We start from the raw sequence: 27,468 nt of genomic DNA, 5'->3' as shown, positions 1-27,468 counted from the left end.
TACATATATGTATATATATATATATATACATATATACATAAGCATATACTTACAATATGCATATGTACATACGTACGTATGCATGCATTGCATGCATTATTATCACATCATGATCATTATTAATCTATAAAACCATACCTTTTATCTTAATCATAACCTAATAACCTTTATCACCATCACATACAATCATAACCTTTTTCATATTCAATCCATAAACCTTTAACTATTTTTATCATACTTAATCTTTTAATTATAACTTTTAAATCCTTATCCATCACCTTTTAACACTATCATTATCTTAATAACTAGCTTCCATAACATGTTCATAATTATAATACATCCATAACCTTTATCTATATTAATCAATAACAAAATCATGATCATAACTTAATCCTAATACTTATAATTTAACATGCTTAATCTTATTACTCATAATTATAATCTCTTATCCTTTTAATAATCAATCTTCATAAACAATAATCATAATCATTGATATGGGTAGAGGTGTATACGAAATAGTTATATTTTTGCTACGAAATACTATTAAATACGATACAATTTTACACAAGTTATTTATTTATTTATAGAGTGTATATACCTAAACCTTGCTACAACACTTATATGTAGTGTACCTAATCATACAGTAGTGTATTTTTTAGTAAGTCCGGTTCGTCCACAGGGAACTAGCCAAGTTTAGAGCTATATTTTTAAAACTATATTATATATATATATATATATATATATATATATATATATATATATATATATATATATATATATATATATATAAGTAATATTATTATTATAAAATGGGGTTTTTACCATTTAATGACCGGTTTGTCGATTTTATGTCTTAAGTCGCAGTTAAAACCTAATGTAAAATATTAAAAAATAAAAATAACTTAATTTAAAGCGTAAAGTAAATAACGATAATTAAAGTGCAATAATTAAAAGTACGATAAACAAAATGACAGTAAATAAAAGTGCGATGAAATATGAAATAAAGGAATTATGCTTATTTAAACTTCCGTAATCATGATGTTTGACGTGTTGATTTTAATTTATTACCATGGGTTAATTGTCCTTTGTCCTGGATTATTCGATATGTCCATACGGTTTTGTCCATAATAGGCCATCAGTCATAAATATAAAGTGCGAGAGTCTTCGTCAAATTATCCTTATACCCGAAGTCAAATATTCCAACTAATTGGGGGTTCGAACTGTAACAAGGTCTTAATACTTTGTTTAATGAATACACCAGGTTATCGATTGCGTGTAATCCAAGGTTTTATTACTTTATTAACAATTACACCAATTACCTTGTATGTAATTCACCCCTGTTTCAACAAGTCTATTGATTGTTAATCCATCCCCGTGTCCGGTCAAATGAATAATTATTGGTATTTATAGATATACCGTCCACCGTACCCAGTCAAGTGTATGTGGTTATATATAAATACGTCAAATTATAAGTCTATATATTAAATTAACGAGGTATCATTTAGTTAATATAAAGCCCATTAATAGCCCATAGTCTAATTTCCACAAGTGTCGTTCTTTTATCCAAACCTCAATTATGGTACAAAGCCCAATTACCCAATCTTAATATTTAGCCCAACATCAAGATTACTTCAACATTAAATAAGCAAAATAATAACTTAGTTACGAGACATTAATTTAAAAAGGCTGAACATAACTTACAATGATTAATAATAGCGTAGCGTTACACGGACAGAAATTCGACTTACACACTTACAACATTCACTAACATACCCTTATTATTATTAATCTTAAATTAAAATTAAAATTATATATATATATATATATATATATATATATATATATATATATATATATATATATATATATATATATATATATATATATATATATATATATATATATATATATCGTGAGAGAGAGATTGATGAAAGAGGAGTACAAAATTCGACCAAAACACGTGAAGTTTATAGACCCTGGCCTCACTGTTGCTGACATGCGATTGCATGGGTTTATAACTGCTAGGCCATGCGATCGCATGGCCCCCTGGGACAGCTCACATTTGCTTGTTTCTTGTTGTCGACGGCTTTAATATATAATATAATATATATATAATTTTAAGAATTAATTATATATTATATTATATTCATGTGCATAGTTGACTTGTAATTTTTAGTCCGTTGCGTCGAGCGTTGAGAGTTGACTCTGGTCCCGGTTTTGGATTTTCGAATGTCCTTTCGTACTATTTAATATCTTGTACTTTACGTTTCGTGGCTCGTACTCTTGTAATTTTTAGACATTTCTCATCAATAATTTAAACCACTTTAATTGTTGATGTGTGCGAGGTGGTGTATAAAATACTATTAATTTTTACAAGGAAATACTATTAAATACGATATAATTTTACACAAGTGATTTATTTATTTATAGAGTGGATATACCAAAACCTTGCTACAACACTTATAGGCAGTGTACCTAATCGTACAGTAGTGTAGTTTTTAGTAAGTCCGGTTCGTTCCACAGGGATCTTTTAAACAAGCTTAACGCTATATTTTTAACTTATAATTGTAAAAATACAAAAATATATAAGTAGTATTATTATTATAAAAGGGGGTTTTTACCGTTTAAATGACTGGTTTGTCGATTTTAAAACTTAAGTCGCAGTTAAAACCTAATGTAAAATATTAAAAATAAATATAACTTAATTTAAAGCGTAAAGTAAATAACGATAATGAAATTGCGATAAATAAAAGTGCGATAAATAAAATGACGATAATTAAAGAGTACGATAATTAAAAGAGCAATTAAATACAATGACAGTAAATAAAAGTGCGATAATTAAAAGTGCAATTAAATATGAAATAAAGGAATTATGCTTATTTAAACTTCCGTAATCATGATGTTCGACGCGTTGTTTTTAGTTTATTCCCATGGGTTAATTGTCCTTTGTCCTGGATTATTCGATATGTCTATACGGATTTGTCCATAATAGTCCATCAGACATAATCATAAAGTGCGAAAATCTTCGTCAAATTATTCTTATTCCCGAAGTCAAATATTCCAACTAATTGGGGATTCGAATTGTAACAAGGTCTTAATACTCTGTTTAATGAATACACCAGGTTATCGACTGCGTGTAGACCAAGGTTTTACTACTTTGTTAACAATTACACCAATTACCCTTGAATGTAATCCACCCCTGTTTCAACAAGTCTAATAACTATTAATCCAATCCCGTGTCCGGTAAAATGAACAATTATTGGTATTTATAGATATCCCGCCCACCATACCCAGTCAAGCGTATGTAGTTATATATAAATACGTCAAATTATAAGTCTATATATTGAATCAACGAGGTATCGATTAGTTAATATAAAACCCATTAATAGCCCATAGTCTAATTTCTACAAGTGTCGTTCTTTTGTCCAAACCCCAATTATGGTACAAAGCCCAATTACCCAATTTTAATATTTAGCCCAACATCATGATTACTTCGGCATTAAATAAGCATAATAATAACTTAGCTACGAGACATTAAATTAAAAAGGTTGAACATAACTTACAATGATTAAAAATAGCGTAGCTTTACACGGACAGAATTTCGACTTACACCCTTACAACATTCGCTAACATACCCTTATTATTAGAATTTAAAATTAAAATTAAAATTATAATATATATATATATATATATATATATATATATATATATATATATATATATATATATATATATATATATATATATATATATATATATATATATATATATATATATATATATATATATTATACGAGTGAGATAGAGAGATAGATCGTTCTATTTTGGCCAAAACACGTTGAATTTATAGGACCTGGGCAGGATTTTTCATCCATGCGATTGCATGGAATTAACTCTTTCAGGCCATGCGATCGCATGGCCAGCTGGGGAAGTTCACATGTCTTTGTTTTCTAGTTTGCCGATGGTTTAATAAATAAATATAATATATAAATAATTTTAAGAATTATTTAAATATTATATTATATTTATGTGCATAGTTGACTTGTAATTTTTAGTCCGTTGCGTCGAGCGTTGAGAGTTGACTTTGGTCCCGGTTCCGGATTTTTGAACGTCCTTGCGTACAATTTAATATCTTGTACTTTGCGTTTTGCGACTTGCACTCTTGTAATTTTGAGACGTTTCTCATCAATAATTTGAACCACTTTGATTGTACTTTGTACTTTTGAGCTTTTTAGTCGTTTGCGTCTTCAATTCGTCGAATCTGTCTTTTGTCTTCACCTTTTATTATTTAAACGAATATTACTTGTAAATAGAATAATTACAACTAAAAGCTTGTCTTTCTTGAGGGATAATGCTATGAAATATATGTTCGTTTTTAGCATTATTAAATATTCCCACACTTGAGCGTTGCTTCTCCTCAAGCAATATAGTCTTGAAATAAAAATACTAGAATCACTTCTTTATTCTTCACACTTTGTACATCAGTGATTTCTATACGGTGGTATGAACAATGGTAGTAACGATGTGGTTTACAGTCCCACATGACTATAAAAATTTAGATCGTTAAGGAAATTGGATCTTTATGAAAACATTTGATCTTTTGAGAATTCAAGCTAGATTTTACCCTAGATAAGTTTTCCGGAATAACCCTTCACCGGTGTTTGCAAATTGTTTTTGTGGGTTTTGTGGGTTTCAGATTTGAAAATTTTAGCTCAAAACTTGCGGTTTTGTGTCACCCACTTGCTAACCTTGTATTGGAAAAGCAACACGTCCAGTATACTTGCTCCGTATATTACCTTTCAGTAAACTACCGTTCGGTTGTAAAGGAAAGCGGTGAACAAGCAACTGTTAAGGCAATGTCCCCTGACATGCTTATAATTATGGTCTATAACGTGTCGGATGCAATTACTATCCTTGGTAGGAGCAATAGTAAAGCTCACCCTTATAATTTTTCGGTCTGGCACAAGGTCCTGTCTTCGACCATACTATGCAACCACCGTTCTTACGGTTGACACCCGATTTGGTTCAGGTGACCTAATAAATTCCAGGTGAATTCCTAGGATTTTACGTTCAATGGTAATGAACGCATTGAAAATGGGTTTTCAGAAAACAAATCGGTTTGTAATTTTCATCAAAATATTTTCTCGTTCAAGCTCGAGTTTAGATATCATCGAATTCCATGAGTTTGTAATTCTCAATCTTTAAGGTCAATCTCTAGGATTAAGTAATATCAGTCTTAAAATCTGATTTTTGATCTTTAAGGAGATTATCCTTTCTGGGGGTCTGATTCATTAGTCTTATCAAGCTAATTTGCACGGCGTCCTCCCCATTTTACGAGACAGATCCTCTCATGGTTAGGATAAGTCTGACCACTTGGCGACCCTGTTTGATGCTGAGGTCCGTGGATTTCCTGCTGATTTTCGAGAAAACTTTTCAAGGTTTTTCGTAGACTCTACAACTGGTCTGGACGATAACTTCATGACCTAAATCAAGAAGCGCGTTTCTTTTTCAGAAGACTTTACTTCCTTTTTATGATGGAATTGATTCATCGTGTAGATCCATCTTTCTTTCAAATATCTTACAATTTACCGGGTAAAACGGTTAATTTTGTCCAAAACAAAAGTATCTTTGTACAAAATATGTGATATATGTTTTAAAGAACTTGGTAAATTTTTCCCACACTTGGCTTTTATTTTCCTTTCTTTGCCTTTTTATTGTCCTCTATTCCATTTTAAATGAATTCTAACATTTTGGGTTGTTTCTCAATTTATGTCCTTTCCGAGGTAACAATAATTTCGGTGTTAACACCTAGTTTTATCGTTCATAAATATGTATAAACATGATTTTGAGTTCATTTAATTGAAAATTTTGAAAATTTTACTAGAATTGGGTAGTCAGTATATAAGACTAGGGCTGTTCTTTATTATCAGAGAGCACTAGATTCCAATACAACTACTGCGTTACTAGTATTTTTAATGGTAACCAAGTGTTTTAAGTTAAAAATTTTAAAAATTCGAAAGAATTTAACCCCTTCCCACACTTAAGATCTTGCAATGCCCTCATTTGCAAGAAATCAGTAACAATTTAAATTATTGAGGGTGATTAGCGTAGAAAAATGATTAAATTTTACCAAAGTTTTCAAACATATTGGCGTTTGTTTGTTGAATGATAAATGGTGCACATCATTTGTTCATTCCGTCTTGTTGTTACATCACATTTGTTTTTCGTTTTGTCGTCAAAAGTACTAGCTTTTGCTTAACTTAATGCCAGTCTTTGAAAATGCGCTGTTTTACCCTGTTGTGTACAATTGACAATATACATACATACAAATATAAACATGCATGGTAATTTGAAATGGGGCTTAAAATCCCACTTTCAAATCAAATATGAAATATTAGTACAACATAATAAGAATATTAAACTTACATAAAAGTATCAAAATATAATGTGTTTAAACATAAATAAATAGAAATAATAAAAAGATAAAAATTATAGAAATCACCAACAGGAACTATGTCAATCTGGATAGGGGTTCCAGTTCATGTCCGGGTTTCATGGTTGGTGATAGGTGTACTGGTAAGCCTGGTTAGGATCGTAGAGAGTATACGGTGGTCTCATCTCGGGCTGGTGTGGAGGATAGTAAGTAGGTCGGGTCAGAACGTATTGATCCTGAGGTGACAGCCGGCTCATAATCTGACGCTGATGATAGTCCCATCTATCATGCTGTCGTTGCCTGGAATGCACGTAATCATTCCGGGCTTGCCACTGCTCCATCCGACTAAATCTCTCCCCGTTTGTCATATCTACCTCATCTACACGCTGGTAGACGTCAATCATAGCCTCCCTAATGACATCCCTAATGTCATCCGCTTCCTCCATTTCCTCATCTGAAACTCTCTCTACCTGAGGATGACTACCTTCATAGGGTACTGGCTGGTTTCGTCTGCTCTTTAATACCTTAGCACCCTGATAGACCTTCAATCCTAAAGGCTCAACCTATTCCCTACATTCCAAAAGTGGACCCCCTTGGTCCCTATCTACACCTAAATACTCTCCAATGAGAGTAACAAAAATACCTCCTCCTATTATCCCCCCTTCCTGTATTCCTTCCACCATCTTAGACAAATAAAAACCAACACAGTAAGGGATATTAACAAAGCTTCTTGGGTCTCGAATACACTTTAGGTAAAATAAATCATGTAAGGTCATTTTCTCCTTGTTGTGACCTCTCTGTGTAATCGAGTTAGCCAGAAATCTATGAATTATACGAAGCTCGTCTTTGTTAATATGTAAGTAGGAGTGTTTTCCTCCCAGTGTAAAAAAATTATAGTTTGACATACGCCTCCAGACGGCATTCGCGTCAATATTCCTATCTACCCTTTCACCATGATAAATCAAATTCATACAATCGGGTAGTAGTAATTCACCAGGAGTATATATCTGTAAAGCCCTGGCCATGTCCAGCATGGACATCCTGTACATCCTACAGCCAAGTATAAATCTAAGAAAACTTCTATCATCTAATCTATCTACATCTACAATTAACGCTATAGTACTCATGAGCTCAACACACCATTCCTTATATACAGGTCTATGAATGGTGAATATACGTTCTCAATCGATAAAAGAAGAACTGCCATACCTTTGGATTAGATGCTGTCTAACTGAGTTAGCAAGTTGAACCCTTTCCAAAGGCTCCCAATCGATTACCCTTGGCACTTCTACATTTTTCGGTAGCAGTTTGAATTTGTTACTTTGATATGCCGAGTAATCCCTCCAGCTTCTATCGAATCTCAGATTAGGATTCAACGTGTGTTCAGGAATTGTTGGGTATTCTACTGGCGGATGTATCGGAAATACTATAAAGGCATCAACAAATTGTAGCGGATCATAATAAGGTACGTGTTGATCAGGCTGTTGTTGTGGTTCCTGTTGTTTTTCTTGTTCTGGTTCATATTGCATTTCTGGTTCAGGTTATGGAGCAGGTTGCCTGGATGATGAGGTTGCACCATCAGTATCTGTAAATCTCTACAAAACACATTAAACACAAAATTTGTGCATCCAAATATGCATTAGTGTTAGCAAAATAACAAATTGAAACAATTACAATAACATGTTCAATAAAAATTAAACTTATACACATTTTCACAATTTTTACAATTCTACACTTTTTCAAATAAGCATATATGAAAATGTATACAAAGTTCATAAGCATTTAACTCAAATAACATGTCAAAATAGTCATTACTAGCAATTAAACAAGTCTCGAATGACAATTATATCAAATTAATCAAGTTCATGAATTTTGGACCTAAAAAGTCCACTTTAATTCTCAAAAATCATGTTTAGGATCAAAGTTTAAATCATTTAGCTACCTAAACATGTTACACTACTTAATTTAGCAATAATTCATGAAAAAAATTGGCCATAACCTGTTTATATCAAAAAACCCCAAATTGCTAAAGAACACAAACCCTAGATTCCTAAAAATTTTGAAGTTTTTGGCTTCAAATCATATTAAATAGTATCAATCTAGGTTATACATGCATAAAATACTAGCAATTTAACTCTAATTACACTAGAAACTAACAAAATCAAATTACGAAAAATATAGCTCAAGAACACTTAAAATCAAATTTAAAGAGATTTAGGGGTGAAATTGTTACCCTTTTTGATAAGCTTATGAACAATTTCATGATTAGAGCGAGAAATTTGACGAATTATGGTGAAAAATTGCGAATTTTAGAGGTGATTTGGGAGAATTTTCGGGTGTTTGTGTGTGGTGGAGTGGTGCAGAGCAGAACTCACTAAGAGTTTTGTACCTGGCCAGATTTTTCTATCCATGCGATCGCATGGAATTGCAGTTCAAAACCCATGCGATCGCATGGGTCTGCTATATTTTTTTTTATTTATGAAACCTTTACTAATAAAACATATAATTAAATTAAATTAAATTTTAAAAATTTGTTTCTTTTTAGGATAAGGGCGTTTCGGATCGTTATCCTAGTCCGTCCCTCGACAAAATTTTAAAATTTGTCAATTCAAAGCTCAGTTTTAAAAGCAAAGATTTTTGGGTTTTTTAAATGTTTTTGGCATACTTTAATTCAATAAGATTAAAAATAATGATAATAAATGTTCTCGTCCCTCCCTTGGGTAGAGCAATTTCGGTTCAACGATCTAGTTTTCAACTCACGACGAATTTTAAAAATCACTTTTTTTAACTTAGCGAAATAAAGTAAATTTTTGTTTTTAAATTCACACCAAACTTAAATTTAAAATGCATAAAATTAAAAATTTATATTATTAAAATTTTAAAAATTCACACCAAATTTATATTATATTATTGTTTTTATACATACAAACTTATATTAAAAACATAAAATTTTCAAATATTTACAAACTTAAATATATTGATTTTAAAAAGTTACATTAATAATTTAATATTAATTTTAAAAACAAAGTAAAAATAAAATTTAAAATCTTTTTGGTCTTTTATCCCACTTTAATCAATCAAATATTATCAAAAATATACGCCCATCTTTTCGGTAAAGTAATTTCGGTTCCATAACCTAGTTTAACTCATGACGAATTTTTGAAATATTTTGGTTTGATCGATTAAAGATATTTATACCTTAAGAATAAACGGTAAATTTCGCAGTGATGTAATAAACTTTTGTATGATATCAATAATTTCGGTCGCAAAACCTAATTTTATTGAATACCAATTTAATACTTTATAGCGAACGATTTAGCGTTTATTATCAAAAGGTTAAAAGCAATAAAATAAAAATAAAAACTGTACATACTTACCTGTGAGATAGAATTCTCAGTGACCTGCTTTAGCCCACTCATAAGATAGTCGGACTAATTGGTTTTCCATAGCTACATAGGCATAACCTCGAGCATTCAACGATTTTTCTTCGAAACATATGAACGGTCCTTCTCTACATAAAGTAACGAACTCGGTATTGGAATATGTCTGATTCGTCGAGCATTTACCTTAGTGTGACCATTTTCCGCATTTGTGACATCTTTCAAGGTGTCGCGCTCTTCTTTTCGCTGCGAATTTTGATTTTCCTTTACTAAAATGTAACTTATTATGATCGTTTCTGAGTTCTTTTCTTACTCCGTCCAATTTGGCTCTTATTACTGATACCAGGTCACTCGGGAGTGTGTCATTATTACGTTTAGTGATCAAAGCGTGTAGCATTAGACCATGGTTCAGTTCACAGGAATTCTTCATCTCGTAAAACCTAAAAAATAAAAATTCAGAATGGGGGGAGAAGACTAGTTCTTTAGGGTCTGCTAGGGAAAGACCATTCGGATTCCATTCTCGAGAACTACACGAAAACAGAATATCTAACTCTAACAGAAATACATATTACCCTAAAAAGATTCGAACCTCCCCACGAGATGTGGTGTTGAAATTGTGATTAACGTTATTTTCAATTGGATCATCAACAACTTGTATATCTCTGACTTTTGCTTCAATCCATTTGTTGATTTCCTCCGTAACTTTCACAAATTCAACTAACATTGCCTTTTATTTTGGCGATAAATTGGATACTAATCGGTTACATAACTTAAAGTTTCCCTTAATCCTAGCATCGTGAATCCGTTTATAAAGTTTCTTCGTTGAACTGTTAAAAACAGGTTCATCTAATTTCGTATCATCAACGGGGTTCTTTGTGATCGGATCATCATTAAGTGTTTCTTCATCTTCCCCACACTTATGTATTTTTATTGGTCTAACAGTTTTGGTTGGTGGAGATCTAAACTTTCGGTTCACAAAGGTGATCGATTTATCACCATCCTTAAGTGTCATTCTACCTTTTCTTACATCAATGAACGCCTCGGTGGTTGCTAAAAATGGGCGACCTAAAATTAGAGGAATATCAAGGTTTTCCTCCATATTAATCACTATGAAGTTTGCAACAAAGGTCAAACTTCCCACGTTAACAAGTAAATTATTTGCTATTCCAACCGGGTGTTTAATGGTTAGGTCAAATGATTGAACACCTATTTTGGTTGGTTTTAATTTACCCATACCTAATCTTTTGTTTAAGGAAAGAGGCATAATATTTGCACTTGCTCCTAAATCTGCGAGTCCATTATATACAACACCATCATTAAGCAAGCAAGAAATGATAAATTCACCCGGGTCTCCTGCTTTAGTAAGTCGAGTTGGTTTGTAAACCTTTTTCGGGTGTTCTTTTCTTGGTTCTTTCACTTCTATTTGAACTTCTTTTTCTTCATTTCTTGGAATGGAAGGTTTATATAGGAATTCTTCTTCATCACTCCAATTTGAATCCTCCCTATTTACCAATTTTGATTTTTCATATGTTGTTGATAACATATAAATGCTTTCATTTTGAAGGTTTTCTTGGGTGGTGGAATTATGATTGACTTCATTGTCAACTTCCATCGGACCATGTATGTAATGTTTAACTCTGTGATCATTAACTTTAAATTCAATCCCATTTGAATTTATTAACTCTATTGTTCCGTATGGGAAAACTCTTTTGACTATAAATGGTCCAGACCATCTTGATTTCAATTTTCCAGGAAATAGCTTGAATCGTGAATTGAAAAGAAGAACTCTGTCTCCTTTTTTAAATTATTTTGAACTTCTGATTCTTTTATCATGCCATTTCTTCATTCTTTCTTTATAGATTAACAAATTTTTGTATGCTTCATGTTTTAATTCTTCTAATTCGTTTAGTTGACTTAATCGTAGACGTCCGGCTTCATGTAAATCAAGATTACATGTCTTCAAAGCCCAAAATGCTTTGTGTTCAATTTCTACTAGAAGATGACATGCTTTTCCGTAAACGAGTTTAAAAGTTGTGGTTCCAATTGGAGTTTTGTAGGCTGTTCTAAAAGCCCAGAGTGCATCCTCCAATTTCATGGACCATTCCTTCGGATTTGATCCTACGGTTTTCTCTAGAATACGTTTTAAAGCTCGGTTGGTATTTTTAACTTGTCCACTTGTTTGTGGATGATAAGCGGTTGAGATTTTATGAGTTACTCCATATCTTTTGAGAACTTTCTCAAGTTGATTATTACAAAAATGAGTACCCTAATCACTTATTAAAGCTTTCGGTGTTCCAAACCTAGCAAAAATACGTTTTAAGAAGTTGACTACAACTCATGCATCGTTAGTTGGGAGAGCTTGTGCTTCCGCCCATTTAGATACATAATCAATGGCAACGAGAATGTAGAGATTATTATGAGATTTTGGAAATGGACCCATAAAGTCAATACCCCAAATGTCAAATACTTCACATACTTGAATGATATTTTGTGGCATTTCATCACGTTGACTTATTTTTTCGGCCCTTTGACAAGCATCACAGGATTTTCAAAGAAGGTGTGCGTCTTTGAAAATTGTAGGCCAATAGAATCCAGCGTCGTAAACTTTTCTTGCTGTGAGTTGAGGCCCATAATGCCCTCCTGTTGGTTATGTGTGACAATGGTTTAATATTTTACTAGCTTCATCTTCGAATACACATCGGGGTATTATTCCATCGGGATAACTTTTGAATAAATGTGGATCTTCCCAGAAATAGTGTTTTATATCACTAAAGAATTTCTTTCGTTTTTGGTACGATAATCCTTTTTCAAGGAATCCACATACTAAGTAGTTTGCATAGTCTGCAAACCATGGAATTTCATTATAATCTATCTTCAATAGATATTCATCAGGAAAGTTGTCTTGTATGGCTGATTCATTTAGAACTTCTAATTCAGGATTTTCAAGACGAGAAAGATGATCAGCGGCGAGATTTTCTGCTCCCTTTTTATCTCGGATTTCAATATCAAACTCTTGTAAGAGTAAGATCCAACGGATTAATCTTGGTTTGGCATCTTGTTTCGAAAATAGGTATCTAAGAGCAGAATGATCGGTATAGACCACCGTTTTAGCTAGAACGAGATATGAACGAAATTTGTCAAAAGCAAAGACAATAGCATGGAGTTCTTTTCCAGTTGTTGTATAATTCGTTTGTGCTCCTTGTAACGTCTTATTAGCATAATGTATAGGTTGAAATCGTTTTTCAATCCTTTGTCCTAAAACGGCTCCCATTGCAAAATCACTTGCATCGCACATTAGTTCAAACGGTAGATTCCAATTTGGAGTTATCATGATCGGCGCATTAGTGAGTTTTTCTTTAAGAATATTAAAAGAATTGATGCATTCATCTGAAAAGATGAATGGAGTATCTTTTTCAAGGAGTTTGTTCATAGGAGTGGCAATTTTAGAAAAATCTTTTATGAAACGTCGGTAAAAACCGGCATGCCCTAGAAAACTTCTAACTCCTCTAACATTAGTGGGATGTGGAAGTTTAGCAATTACATCTACTTTAGCTCTATCCACTTCAATTCCTTCCTTTGAAATTTTATGACCAAGAACGATGCCTTCTTTAACCATGAAATGGCATTTCTCCCAATTAAGTACTAGATTTGATTTTTTGCATCTAATAAGCATTTGTTCAAGATTGACTAGACATGATTCAAATGTATCACCGAAGACTGAAAAGTCATCCATGAATACTTCCATGCATTCTTCTATCATGTCGTGAAAAATTGCCATCATGCACCTTTGAAAGGTTGCAGGGGCATTGCAAAGTCCAAATGGCATGCGTTTGTAAGCAAAAGTACTATAAGGGCACTTGAATGTGGTTTTCTCTTGGTCCTCGGGTGCTATTGGAATTTGAAAATATCCGGAAAAACCATCAAGAAAACAATAGTAACTATTTCCGGCTAATCTTTCCAACATTTGATCAATGAAAGGTAAGGGAAAGTGATCTTTTCTGGTGGCGCCATTTAATTTTCTATAATCAATACAAACACGCCATCCTGTTACAGTCCTAGTAGGAATAAGCTCATTTTTTTCATTTGTGATGACAGTCATGCCACCCTTCTTAGGTACGCATTGAACTGGGCTTACCCATGGACTATCAGAAATTGGATAAATTAAACCTGCATCAAGCAGTTTAATAATTTCTTTCTTAACAACATCTTACATATTCGGATTTAGTCTTCGTTGGCGTTGCACATAAGTTTTATGACCTTCTTCCATAAGGATTTTATGTGTGCAATACGAAGGACTTATTCCTTTAATATCATGAATTTTCCATGCAATAGCTGGTTTATGAGCTTTTAACACAGAAATGAGTTTAGATTTTTCATTTTCAGTAAGAGAAGACGATATTATTACAGGTAATTCAGATTCACCATGTAAATAAGCGTATTCCAAATGGTTTGGAAGTGGCTTTAACTCTAATGTCGGTGGTTCTTCTATCGATGATTTATATCGATATCTGTCTTCTTCTTTTAGCATTTGAATTTCTTCTGTTGTTGGTTCATATCCATTAGCCATAAGTGTAGCTAACATTTCAGTTTCATCAATTGGTTCAGTTCCTTCTCCTAAAGAACATTCTCCTGTTCCTTGTAATTCTGGAAATTCTTCTAACAATTCTGCATGTGAATCTATAGTTTGAATATAATAACATGTATCATCTGCAGATTGCGGTTGTTGCATTGCTCTATTAACTGAAAAGGTAACACTCTCGTCCTCTATACTTAGGGTCAGTTTCTTACCAAACACGTCTATTATTGCTTTAGCCGTATTTAAAAATGGTCTTCCTAATATGAGAGGAACTCGAGAATCTTCTTCCATGTCCAGAATAACAAAATCTACTGGAAATACTAAAGTACCAACTTTAACTAGCATGTTCTCCATTATCCCTCTAGGATATTTTACTAATCGATCGGCTAGTTGTATACTTATTCGTGTTGGTTTCAATTCTCCAAGGTCTAGTTTAGCGTATAGTGAATACGGCATTAAATTTATACTAGCACCTAAGTCTGCCAATGCTTCTATTGAACTAAGACTACCCAGAAAACATGGAATCGTGAAACTTCCTGGATCTGATAATTTTTCTGGTATCTTATTCAACAGCACTGCAGAACAATTAGCATTCATTGTAACAGCCGAGAGTTCTTCCAATTTCTTTCTATTCGTGATTAGATCTTTCAGAAATTTAGCATATCTAGGCATTCCTGAAATCACATCAATGAAAGGAAGATTGACATTTATTTGTTTAAACATATCCAAGAATTTGGATTGCTCGGCTTCAAGTCTCTCTTTTCTCATTTTACTCGGGTAAGGAAGTGGTGGTTGGTATGGTTTAACATAAGGTTTAGCTTTAACTGTGTTATCTTTATTAACCTTTTCAACTACCAGTTCTTTTTCCTTATCTTGTTCAGGTTGTGGTTTTTGTGGAGTAGGAATAGCTTCATCAGAGATTACAGGCATTTCAGGTGGTTTAAGTGTAATACCATTTCTTGTGGTAATGGCTTTAGCTGTTTCATTCTGGGGGTTAGCATTTGTATCACTAGGTAAACTTCCCAGTTTTCTTTCACGTATCAACCTTGCTAGGTTGCTCACTTCTTGTTCCAAATTTTGAATAGAAGTTTGTTGATTTCTAAATGCTTGAGCATTTTGTTCATTTTTTTGTTTCTGAGATGTGAAAAACTGTGTTTGAGATTCAACTAGCTTTGACATCATATCTTCAAAATTTGGCTTTTTATCATCGGTTTGTGGTAGTTTATTTTGAAAATTAGGTCTTTGCTGGTTGTAAGTATTATTGGATACTTGTTGATTACTAGGACCTTATTGGTTGTTGTATGGAACATTTCGGTTATAATTCTGATTTTGATTGTAGATTGGTCTTGGCGGTTGATAATTATTCTGATAATTATTTCCAGGCCTTTGGTTTATGTATGAAACATTCTCTCTTTGTTCCATTGTTAGTTCAATACTGAGACAATCTTTTGTTAAATGTGGTCCTCCACACTGCTCACAACTAATTCGTATTGAGTGAATATCTTTAGTCATCTTTTCTTTTTGTCTCTCGACAACATCTATCTTTGCGGAAATGGAATCTAAGTCATGGCTAGAATCGGCTCTAGCTGCTTTAGATGATTTAACGATATCTTTTTCTTGGTGCCACTCATGTGAGTGGGAGGCTGTGTTATCAATGATTTTGTAAGCATCAGTTGCTGTTTTCTTCATAATGGAACCACTAGCTGCTATATCGATGTCTTTCCTTGTAGTGATGTCGCATCCTAGGTAGAATATTTGTACTATTTGACAAGTGTCTAAACCATGTTGCAGACATCCCCTCAATAATTTTCCAAATCTTGTCCATGCTTCATATAGAGTTTCATTTGGCTTTTAAATGAATGTAACAATTTCTCCTTGAAGTCTTACGGCTTTAGATGCCGGAAAGAATTGTTTAAGAAAATTTTCAACTAAAACGTCCCATGTATCAATCGCCCCTTCAGGTAACGATTCTAACCAATCTTTGGCTTCTCCCTTTAAAGTCCAGGGAAATAACATGAGATATATCTGTTCATCCTCCACTTCTCTTATTTTAAATAGAGTACAGATCCTATTAAATGTACGAAGATGTTCATTTGGATCTTCCTTCGGCGCACCACTAAATTAGCATTGATTTGTTACCATGTGTAGAATTTGTCCTTTGATTTCATAATATGGTGCATTAATGCCTGTTTGAGTAATTGCGTGACCTTGGCCAGTGCTTTTAGCTCTCATTCGGTCTTCCATACTTAGAGGTTCCAGATTCTCCATGATTGAATTTGTTGAATCTGAATCACTATAGGATTCTGATTTAATGGTAGGTTCCTCAACAATCTCTGTTTGAATGATTGGTGGTTCCGGAGGAAAGATTAATGGTTCAGGATCTCTGAATTGTCCCTGAATATCCTCCGGATTCTCAATTGTGAGGTCGGGTTCAAAAAATGGATTATCGGAAATTTGAATTGGAGTACTTGGTTGACTGAATTTGAATTGGAAATTTGAATCGGGTTCAGGATCTCTGAAATTTCAAAATAATAAAATACTTATATTTAAAAACTAAAATAGAAATAAAAATACCTTTTTAACTTTATATATTTTAAACAAACTCTTAAAAATAAATATATAGATATTTTTCTTTTTATATATTTTTTATATATATATATTTTTTATATTTTTTTAAAAAAACGTATATTTTTAATAAAAACTTAATAAAACTCTAATAATTTTTTTTATATAGCGTTGCGTTTCCGTCGTTTAAACAAGAGATTCCCCGACAGCGGCGCCAAAAATACTTGATGTGTGCGAGGTGGTGTATAAAATACTATTAATTTTTACAAGGAAATACTATTAAATGCGATACAATTTTACACAAGTGATTTATTTATTTATAGAGTGGATATACCTAAACCTTGCTACAACACTTATAGGCAGTGTACCTAACCGTACAGTAGTGTAGTTTTTAGTAAGTCCGGTTCGTTCCACAGGGATCTTTTAAACAAGCTTAACGCTATATTTTTAACTTATAATTGTAAAAATACAAAAATATATATAAGTAGTATTATTATTATAAAAGGGGGTTTTTACATATTTAAATGACCGGTTTGTCGATTTTAAAACTTAAGTCGCAGTTAAAACCTAATGTAAAATATTAAAAATAAATATAACTTAATTTAAAGCGTAAAGTAAATAACGATAATGAAATTGCGATAAATAAAAGTGCGATAAATAAAATGACGATAATTAAAGAGTACGATAATTAAAAGTGCAATTAAATACATTGACAGTAAATAAAAGTGCGATAATTAAAAGTGCAATTAAATATGAAATAAAGGAATTATGCTTATTTAAACTTCCGTAATCATGATGTTCGACGCGTTGTTTAGAGTTTATTCTCATGGGTTAATTGTCCTTTGTCCTGGATTATTCGATATGTCTATACGGATTTGTCCATAATAGTCCATCAGTCATAATCATAAAGTGCGAAAGTCTTCGTCAAATTATTCTTATTCCCGAAGTCAAATATTCCAACTAATTGGGGATTCGAATTGTAACAAGGTCTTAATACTTTGTTTAATGAATACACCAGGTTATCGACTGCGTGTAGACCAAGGTTTTACTACTTTATTAACAATTACACCAATTACCCTTGAATGTAATCCACCCCAATTTCAACAAGTCTATTAACTATTAATCCAATCCCGTGTCCGGTAAAATGAACAATTATTGGTATTTATAGATATCCCGCCCACCGTACCCAGTCAAGCGTATGTGGTTATATATAAATACGTCAAATTATAAGTCTATATATTAAATCAACGAGGTATCATTTAGTTAATATAAAACCCATTAATAGCCCATAGTCTAATTTCTACAAGTATCGTTCTTTTGTCCAAACCCCAATTATGGTACAAAGCCCAATTACCCAATTTTAATATTTAGCCCAACATCATGATTACTTCGGCATTAAATAAGCATAATAATAACTTAGCTACGAGACATTAAATTAAAAAGGTTGAACATAACTTACAATTATTAAAAATAGCGTAGCGTTACACGGACAGAATTTCGACTTACACCCTTACAACATTCGCTAACATACCCTAATTATTAGAATTTAAAATTAAAATTAAAATTAAAATTAAAATTATAATATATATATATATATATATATATATATATATATATATATATATATATATATATATATATATTATACGAGTGAGATAGAGAGATAGATCGTTCTATTTTGGCCAAAACACGTGGAATTTATAGGACCTGGGCTGGATTTTTCATCCATGCGATCGCATGGCCAGCTGGGAAAGTTCACATGTCTTTGTTTTCTAGTTTGCCGACGGTTTAATAAATAAATATAATATATAAATAATTTTAAGAATTATTTAAATATTATATTATATTTATGTGCATAGTTGACTTGTAATTTTTAGTCCGTTGCGTCGAGCATTGAGAGTTGACTTTGGTCCCGGTTCCGGATTTTCGAACGTCCTTGCGTACAATTTAATATCTTGTACTTTGTGTTTTGCGACTTGTACTCTTGTAATTTTGAGACGTTTCTCATCAATAATTTGAACTACTTTGATTGTACTTTGTACTTTTGAGCTTTTTAGTCGTTTGCGTCTTCAATTCGTCGAATCTGTCTTTTGTCTTCACCTTTTATTATTTAAACGAATATTACTTGTAAATAGAACAATTGCAACTAAAAGCTTGTCTTTCTTGAGGGATAATATATGAAATATATGTTCGTTTTTAGCATTATCAATTGTACTTTGTACTTTTTAGCTTTTTGGTCGTTTGCGTCTTCAATTCGTCGAATCTGTCTTTTGTCTTCACCTTTTATTATTTAAACGAATATCACTTGTAAATAGAACAATTGCAACTAAAAGCTCGTCTTTCTTGAGGGATAATGCTATGAAAATATGTTCGTTTTTAGCATTATCAAATATTCCCACATGAAATGTCCCGTTCATATTGATTATAAACGTTCCATGTTAATTGATTTCATCGCGAGGTTTTGACCTCTATATGAGACGTTTTTCAAAGACTGCATTCATTTTTAAAACAACCATAACCTTTATTTTATCGATAAAGGTTTAAAAAGCATTACGTAGATTATCAAATGATGATAATCTAAAATATACTGTTTACACACGACCATTACATAATGGTTTACAATAAGAATATATTACATCAAAAATAAGTTTCTTGAATGCTGTTTGTACATAATATCATACAAGCATGGACTCCAAATCTTGTCCTTATTTTAGTATGCAACAGCGGAAGCTCTTAATAATCACCTGAGAATAAACATGCTTAAAACGTCAACAAAAATGTTGGTGAGTTATAGGTTTAACCTATATATTATCAAATCATAATAATAGACCACAAGATTTCATATTTCAATATACATCCCATACATAGAGATAAAATTCATTCATATGGTGAACACCTGGTAACCGACATTAACAAGATGCATATAAGAATATCCCCTATCATTCCGGGAAATCCTTCGGACATGATAAAAATAAATTCAAAGTACTAAAGCATCCGGTACTTTGGATGGGGTTCGTTAGGCCCAATAGATCTATCTTTAGGATTCGCATCAATTAGTAGATCGGTTTACTAATTCTTAGGTTACCAAGCAAATGGGGCATATTCGGCTTCGATCATTCACCCATATAATGTAGTTTCAATTACTTGTGTCTATTTCATAAAACATTTATAAAACTGCACGTATTCACGTCCCAAAATATTAGATTTTAAAAGTGGGACTATAACTCACTTTCACAGATTTTTTACTTCGTCGGGAAGTAAGAATTGACCACTGGTCGATTCACGAACCTATAACAAATATGTACATATATATCAAAGTATGTTCAAAATATATTTACAACATTTTTAATACGTTTTAATGTTTTAAGTTTATTAAGTCAGCTGTCCTCGTTAGTAACCTACAACTAGTTGTCTACAATTAGATGTACAAAAATAAATTGATATATATTATCTTGAATCAATCCATGACCTAGTGTATACACGTCTCAGGCTAGATCACAACTCAAAGTATATATATTTTTGGAATCAATCTCAACCCTGTATAGCTAACTCCAACATTACTGCATATAGAGTGTCTATGGTTGTTCCAAATAATATATATAGATGGGTCGATATGATATGTCAAAACATTTGAATACGTGTCTATGGTATCCCAAGATTACATAATATATTAGAATACATGGATAATACAATATAAGTTAGCTAGGATATGATTAATATAAATTTGTTACCAATTTTCACGTAGCTACAACAAGCAAAAATATTCAATCTTGTTTTACCCATAACTTCTTCGTTTTAAATCCGTTTTGAGTGTTTCAAGTTGCTATGGTTTCATATTGAACTTAAGTTTATGAATCTAAACAGAAAAAATATAAGTTTATAGTCGGAAATACAGGTTACAAGTCATTTTTGTAAAGGTAGTCATTTCAGTCGAAAGAACGACGTCTAGATGACCATTTTGGAAAACATACTTCCACTTTGAGTTTAACCACGATTTTTGGATATAGTTTCATGTTCATAAGAAAAATCATTTTCCCAGAAGAACAACTTTTATATCAAAGTTTATCGTAGTTTTTAATTAACTAACCCAAAACAACCCGCGCTGTTACTACGACGGCGTATATCCGGTTTTACGGTGTTTTTCGTGTTTTCCGGTTTTAAATCATTAAGTTAGCATTTCATATAGATATAGAGCATGTGTTTAGTTGATTTTAAAAGTCAAGTTAGAAGGATTAACTTTTGTTTGCGAATAAGTTTAGAATTAACTAAACTATGTTCTAGTGATTACATGTTCAAATCTTCGAATAAGATAGTTTTATATGTATGAATCGAATGATGTTATGAACATCATTACTACCTCAAGTTTAGTAGGTAAACCTACTAGAAGTGACAAGAAATGATCCAGCTTCAAAAGATCTTGGATATCTTGAAAGTTCTTGAAGTAGAATCATGACACAAAAAAAAGTTCAAGTAAGATTATCACTCGAATTAAGATAGTTATAGTTATAGGAATTGAATCAAAGTTTGTATATGAGTATTACCTTGATTTAGAATGATATCTTACTGTAAAAAACAAGGATTTCTTAAGGTTGGATGATCACTTTACAAGATTGGAAGTGAGCTAGTAAACTTGGAAGTATTCTTGATTTTATGAAACTAGAACTTGTAGAATTTATGAAAAACACTTAGAACTTGAAGATAGAACTTGAGAGAGATCAATTAGATGAAGAAAATTGAAGAATTAAAGTGTTTGTAGGTGTTTTTGGTCATTGGTATATGGATTAGATATAAAGGATGTGTAATTTTGTTTACATGTAAATAAGTCATGAATGATTACTAATATTTTTGTAATTTTATGAGATATTTCATGCTAGTTGCCAAATGATGGTTCCCACATGTGTTAGGTGACTCACATGGGCTGCTAAGAGCTGATCATTGGAGTGTATATACCAATAGTACATACATCTAAAAGCTGTGTATTGTACGAGTACGAATACGGGTGCATACGAGTAGAATTATTGATGAAACTGAACGATGTAATTGTAAGCATTTTTGTTATGTAGAAGTATTTTGATAAGTGTCTTGAAGTCTTTCAAAAGTGTATAAATACATATTAAAACACTACATGTATATACATTTTAACTGAGTCGTTAAGTCGTCGTTAGTCGTTACATGTAAGTGTTGTTTTGAAACCTTTAGGTTAACGATCATGTTAAATGTTGTTAACCCATTGTTTATTATATCTAAAGAGATGTTAAATTATTACATTATCATGATATTATGATGTATTAATATATCTTAATATGATATATATACAATTAAATGTCGTTACAACGATAATCGTTACATATATGCCTCGTTTCGAAATCATTAAGTTAGTAGTCTTGTTTTACATATGTAGTTCATTGTTAACATACTTAATGATATACTTAATTATTATTTTATCATGTTAAACATAGTGTATCAATATCTTAATATGATTCATATGTAATTAGTAAGACGTTGATATAACGATAATCGTTATATATATCGTTTTTGAGTTTCTTAATTCAATAGGCTCATTTTTATGTATATAACTCAGTGTTAAAATACCTAATGAGATACATACTTATCATAATATCATGTTAACTATATATATATATATATATATATATATATATATATATATATATATATATATATATATATATATATATATATATCCATATATATGTCATCATATAGTTTTTACAAGTGTTAATCACCGGTCAACTTGGGTGGTCAATTGTCTACATGAAACCTATTTTAATTAATCAAGTCTTAACAAGTTTGATTGCTTAACATGTTGAAAACACTTAATCATGTAAATATCAATTTCATTTAATATATATAAACATGGAAAAGTTCGGGTCACTACAGTACCTACCCGTTAAATAAATTTCGTCCCGAAATTTTAAGCAGTTGGAGGTGTCGACGTATCTTCTGGAAATAAGTGTGGGTATTTCTACTTCATCTGATCTTCTCGTTCCCAGGTGAACTCGGGTCCTCTACGGGCATTCCATCGAACCTTAACAATTGGTATCTTGTTTTGCTTAAGTCTTTTAACCTCACGATCCATTATTTCGACGGGTTCCTCGATGAATAGAATTTTTTCGTTGATTTGGATTTCGTCTAACGGAATAGTGAGATCTTCTTTAGCAAAACATTTCTTCAAATTCGAGATGTGGAAAGTGTTATGTACAGCCGCGAGTTATTGAGGTAACTCAAGTCGGTAAGCTCTTGGTCCGACACGATCAATAATCTTGAATGGTCCAATATACCTTGAATTTAATTTCCCTCGTTTACCAAATCGAACAACGCCTTTCCAAGGTGCAACTTTAAGCATGACCATCTCTCCAATTACAAATTCTATATCTTTTCTTTTAATGTTAGCGTAGCTCTTTTGTCGACTTTGGGCGGTTTTCAACCGTTGTTGAATTTGGATGATCTTCTCGGTAGTTTCTTGTATTATCTCCGGACCCGTAATCTGTCTATACCCCACTTCACTCCAACAAATTGGAGACCTGCACTTTCTACCATAAAGTGCTTCAAACGGCGCCATCTCAATGCTTGAATGGTAGCTGTTGTTGTAGGAAAATTCTGCTAACAGAAGGTGTCGATCCCAACTGTTTCCGAAATCAATAACACATGCTCGTAGCATGTCTTCAAGAGTTTGTATCTTCCTTTCGCTCTGTCCATCAGTTTGTGGATGATAAGCAGTACTCATGTCTAGACGAGTTCCTAATGCTTGCTGTAATGTCTGCCAGAATCTGGAAATAAATCTGCCATCCCTATCAGAGATAATAGAGATTGGTATTCCATGTCTGGAGACGACTTCCTTCAAATACAAACGTGCTAACTTCTCCATCTTGTCATCTTCTCTTATTGGCAGGAAGTGTGCTGATTTGGTGAGACGATCAACTATTACCCAAATAGTATCAAAACCACTTGCAGTCCTTGGCAATTTAGTGATGAAATCCATGGTAATGTTTTCCCATTTCCATTCCGGGATTTCAGGTTGCTGAAGTAGACCTGATGGTTTCTGATGCTCAGCTTTGACCTTAGAACACGTCAAACATTCTCCTACATATTTAGCAACATCGGCTTTCATACCCGGCCACCAAAAATGTTTCTTAAGATCATTGTACATCTTTCCCGTTCCAGGATGTATTGAGTATCTGGTTTTATGAGCTTCTCTAAGTACCATTTCTCTCATATCTCTAAATTTTGGTACCCAAATTCTTTCAGCCCTATATCGGATTCCGTCTTCCCGAATATTAAGATGCTTCTCAAATCTTTTGGGTATTTCATCCTTTAAATTTCTCTCTTTTAAAACTCCTTGTTGCCCCTCCTTTATTTGAGTAGTAAGGTTAGTGTGAATCATTATATTCATAGCTTTTACTCGAATGAGTTCTCTGTCCTTTCTACTCAAGGCGTCGGCTACCACATTTTCCTTCCCCGGGTGGTAACGAATCTCAAAGTCGTAATCATTTAACAATTCAATCCACCTACGCTGCCTCATATTCAGTTGTTTCTGATTAAATATGTGTTGAAGACTTTTGTGGTCGGTATATATAATACTTTTGACCCCATATAAGTAGTGCCTCCAAGTCTTTAATGCAAAAACAATCGCGCCTAATTCCAAATCATGCGTCGTATAATTCTGTTCGTGAATCTTCAATTGTCTAGACGCATAAGCAATTACTTTCATTCGTTGCATTAATACACAACCGAGACCTTACTTTGAGGCGTCACAATATATCACAAAATCATCATTCCCTTCAAGTAATGACAATATAGGTGCCGTAGTTAACTTTTTCTTTAACAATTGAAACGCTTTCTCTTGTTCATCTTTCCATTCAAATTTCTTCCCTTTATGCGTTAATGCAGTCAAGGGTTTTGCTATTCTGGAAAAGTCTTGGATGAACCTTCTGTAGTAACCAGCTAGTCCTAAAAACTGGCGTATGTGTTTTGGAGTTTTTGGGGTTCCCACTTTTCAACGGTTTCAATCTTTGCTGGATCCACCTGAATACCTTCTTTGTTTACTATGTGACCGAGGAATTGAACTTCTTCCAACCAAAATGCACACTTTGAAAACTTAGCGTACAGTTTTTCTTTTCTCAGCAACTCTAGCACTTTTCTCAAATGTTCTTCGTGCTCTTGATCATTCTTCGAGTAAATAAGTATGTCATCAATGAAAACAATGACAAACTTGTCAAGATATGGCCCACACACTCGGTTCATGAGGTCCATGAACACAGCTGGTGTGTTAGTCAATCTAAACGGCATAACCATAAACTCTTAATGACCGTAACGCGTCCTAAAAGAAGTCTTTGGAATATCATCCTCCTTCACCCGCATTTGATGATATCCAGAATGTAAATCGATATTCGAATAAACAGACGAGCCTTGTAGTTGATCAAATAAGTCGTCGATTCTCGATAGTGGGTAGCGGTTATTGATGGTAAGTTTGTTCAACTCTCGGTAGTCGATACACAACCTGAATGTACCATCTTTCTTCTTGACAAACAAAACAGGAGCTCCCCATGGTGATGTGCTTGGTCGAATGAAACCACGCTCTAAAAGTTCCTGTAACTGACTTTGTAATTCTTTCATTTCGCTGGGTGCGAGTCTGTATGGAGTACGAGCTATTGGTGCAGCTCCTGGTACAAGGTCTATTTGAAATTCAATGGATCGATGTGGGGGTAATCCCGGTAATTCTTTCGGAAATACATCGGGAAATTCTTTTGCGACGGGAACATCACTGATGTTCTTTTCTTCAGGTTTAACTTCCTCGATGTGTGCTAGAATGACGTAACAACCTTTTCTTATTAGTTTTTGCGCCTTCAAACTACTAATAAGATTTAATTTCGCGTTGTTCTTTTCTCCGTACACCATTAAAGGTTTTCCTTTTTCACGCATAATGCGAATCGCATTTTTGTAACAAACGACCTCTGCTCTCACCTTTTTCAACCAGTCCATGCCAATTATTACATCAAAACTCCCTAACTCGACTGGTATTAAATCAATTTTAAACGTTTCAACCCCCAGTTTAATTTCTCTCTGCCGACATATATTATCTGCTAAAATTAATTTACCGTTTGCTAATTCGAGTAAAAATTTACTATCCAAAGGCGTCAATGGGCAACTTAATTTAGCACAAAATTCTCTACTCATATAGCTTCTATCCACACCCGAATCAAATAAAACATAAGCAGATTTATCGTCAATAAGAAACGTACCCGTAACAAGCTCCGGGTCTTCCTGTGCTTCTGCCGCATTAATATTGAAAACTCTTCCACAGCCCTGCCCATTAGTATTCCCCTGATTCGGGCAATTTCTAATAATGTGGCCCGGTTTTCCACATTTATAACAAACAGCGTTGGTATTACTTGCTCTGACACTATTCGTTTCGGCATTACTTGTTCCGACATTATTTGTTCCTTTAGTTCTGTTAAACTTTGGTCCGTAGACCTCACACTTTGTCGCGCTATGACCATTTCTTTTACACCTGTTGCAAAATGTCGTGTGTGACGACCCAAAAATTTCTGACTAAATTTAAACTTTATCTTTATATTATTCTGACACGATAAACAATGTTTGTTAAGTTAAATCTCAAGGATTTTAAACTATGTTTATACATTCATTTAAACCTCAACCAAATTCCAATGATTCACGAACCATTAAATGAACATATATGAATATGTATGTATATGTGTATATGTTATAAATTGAAAATGTCAACAAAGTATTTAAACGTATAATGCTTTATATGAACGTATTTGTTTCAATATGATTATCGACGAAATTAAAAAAAATATATATTAAATGATTGAATTATTAGAAACATTGAATTATGATTACAAGTCTCTGTTGAGAGGTCCACTATGATTTGAGAAAATCTATTCCTCTTAACGATATTCGGAATAATTTGTAAAGCTATTTATAAATAAAAATAAAAAGTGTCATTTACGAAAGTTAGACAAAAGCTAGTGGAGAATTGGTTTCTATAATATTCTATTAATCTATTTTCAAACGTACAAAAACATTTTCAGTTTAAAAAGAACTTTATTATTAAAATGTATATAACTTTTATAATTATCTAGAATCACTTTTGACAACTCATTACTTAACCAATATAATAAATATAACGATATTTATATTTTATTTCATTAAATATATATAACGATTTAAATTAATATTATATATATTTATACGCGTATTATACATACATAGTTTTTATACTTTTACTATACTTTAACTTTACCTTTACTTTACTTTTACTTTACTTTAACTTTAATAATTTATACTTTAATAATTCACTTTAATAATTCATACTTTAATAATTCACTTTAATAATTCATACTTTAATAATTCACTTTAATAATTCATACTTTAATAATTCACTTTAATAATTCATACTTTAATAATTCACTTTAATAATTCATACTTTAATAATTCACTTTAATAATTCAAAAATCTATTATAAATAGAAT

The sequence above is a fragment of the Rutidosis leptorrhynchoides genome, chromosome 5 (assembly GCF_046630445.1).
Source record: "Rutidosis leptorrhynchoides isolate AG116_Rl617_1_P2 chromosome 5, CSIRO_AGI_Rlap_v1, whole genome shotgun sequence".
Taxonomy (NCBI): Eukaryota; Viridiplantae; Streptophyta; class Magnoliopsida; order Asterales; family Asteraceae; genus Rutidosis; species Rutidosis leptorrhynchoides.
Note: the sequence above shows the minus strand (reverse complement) of the source record.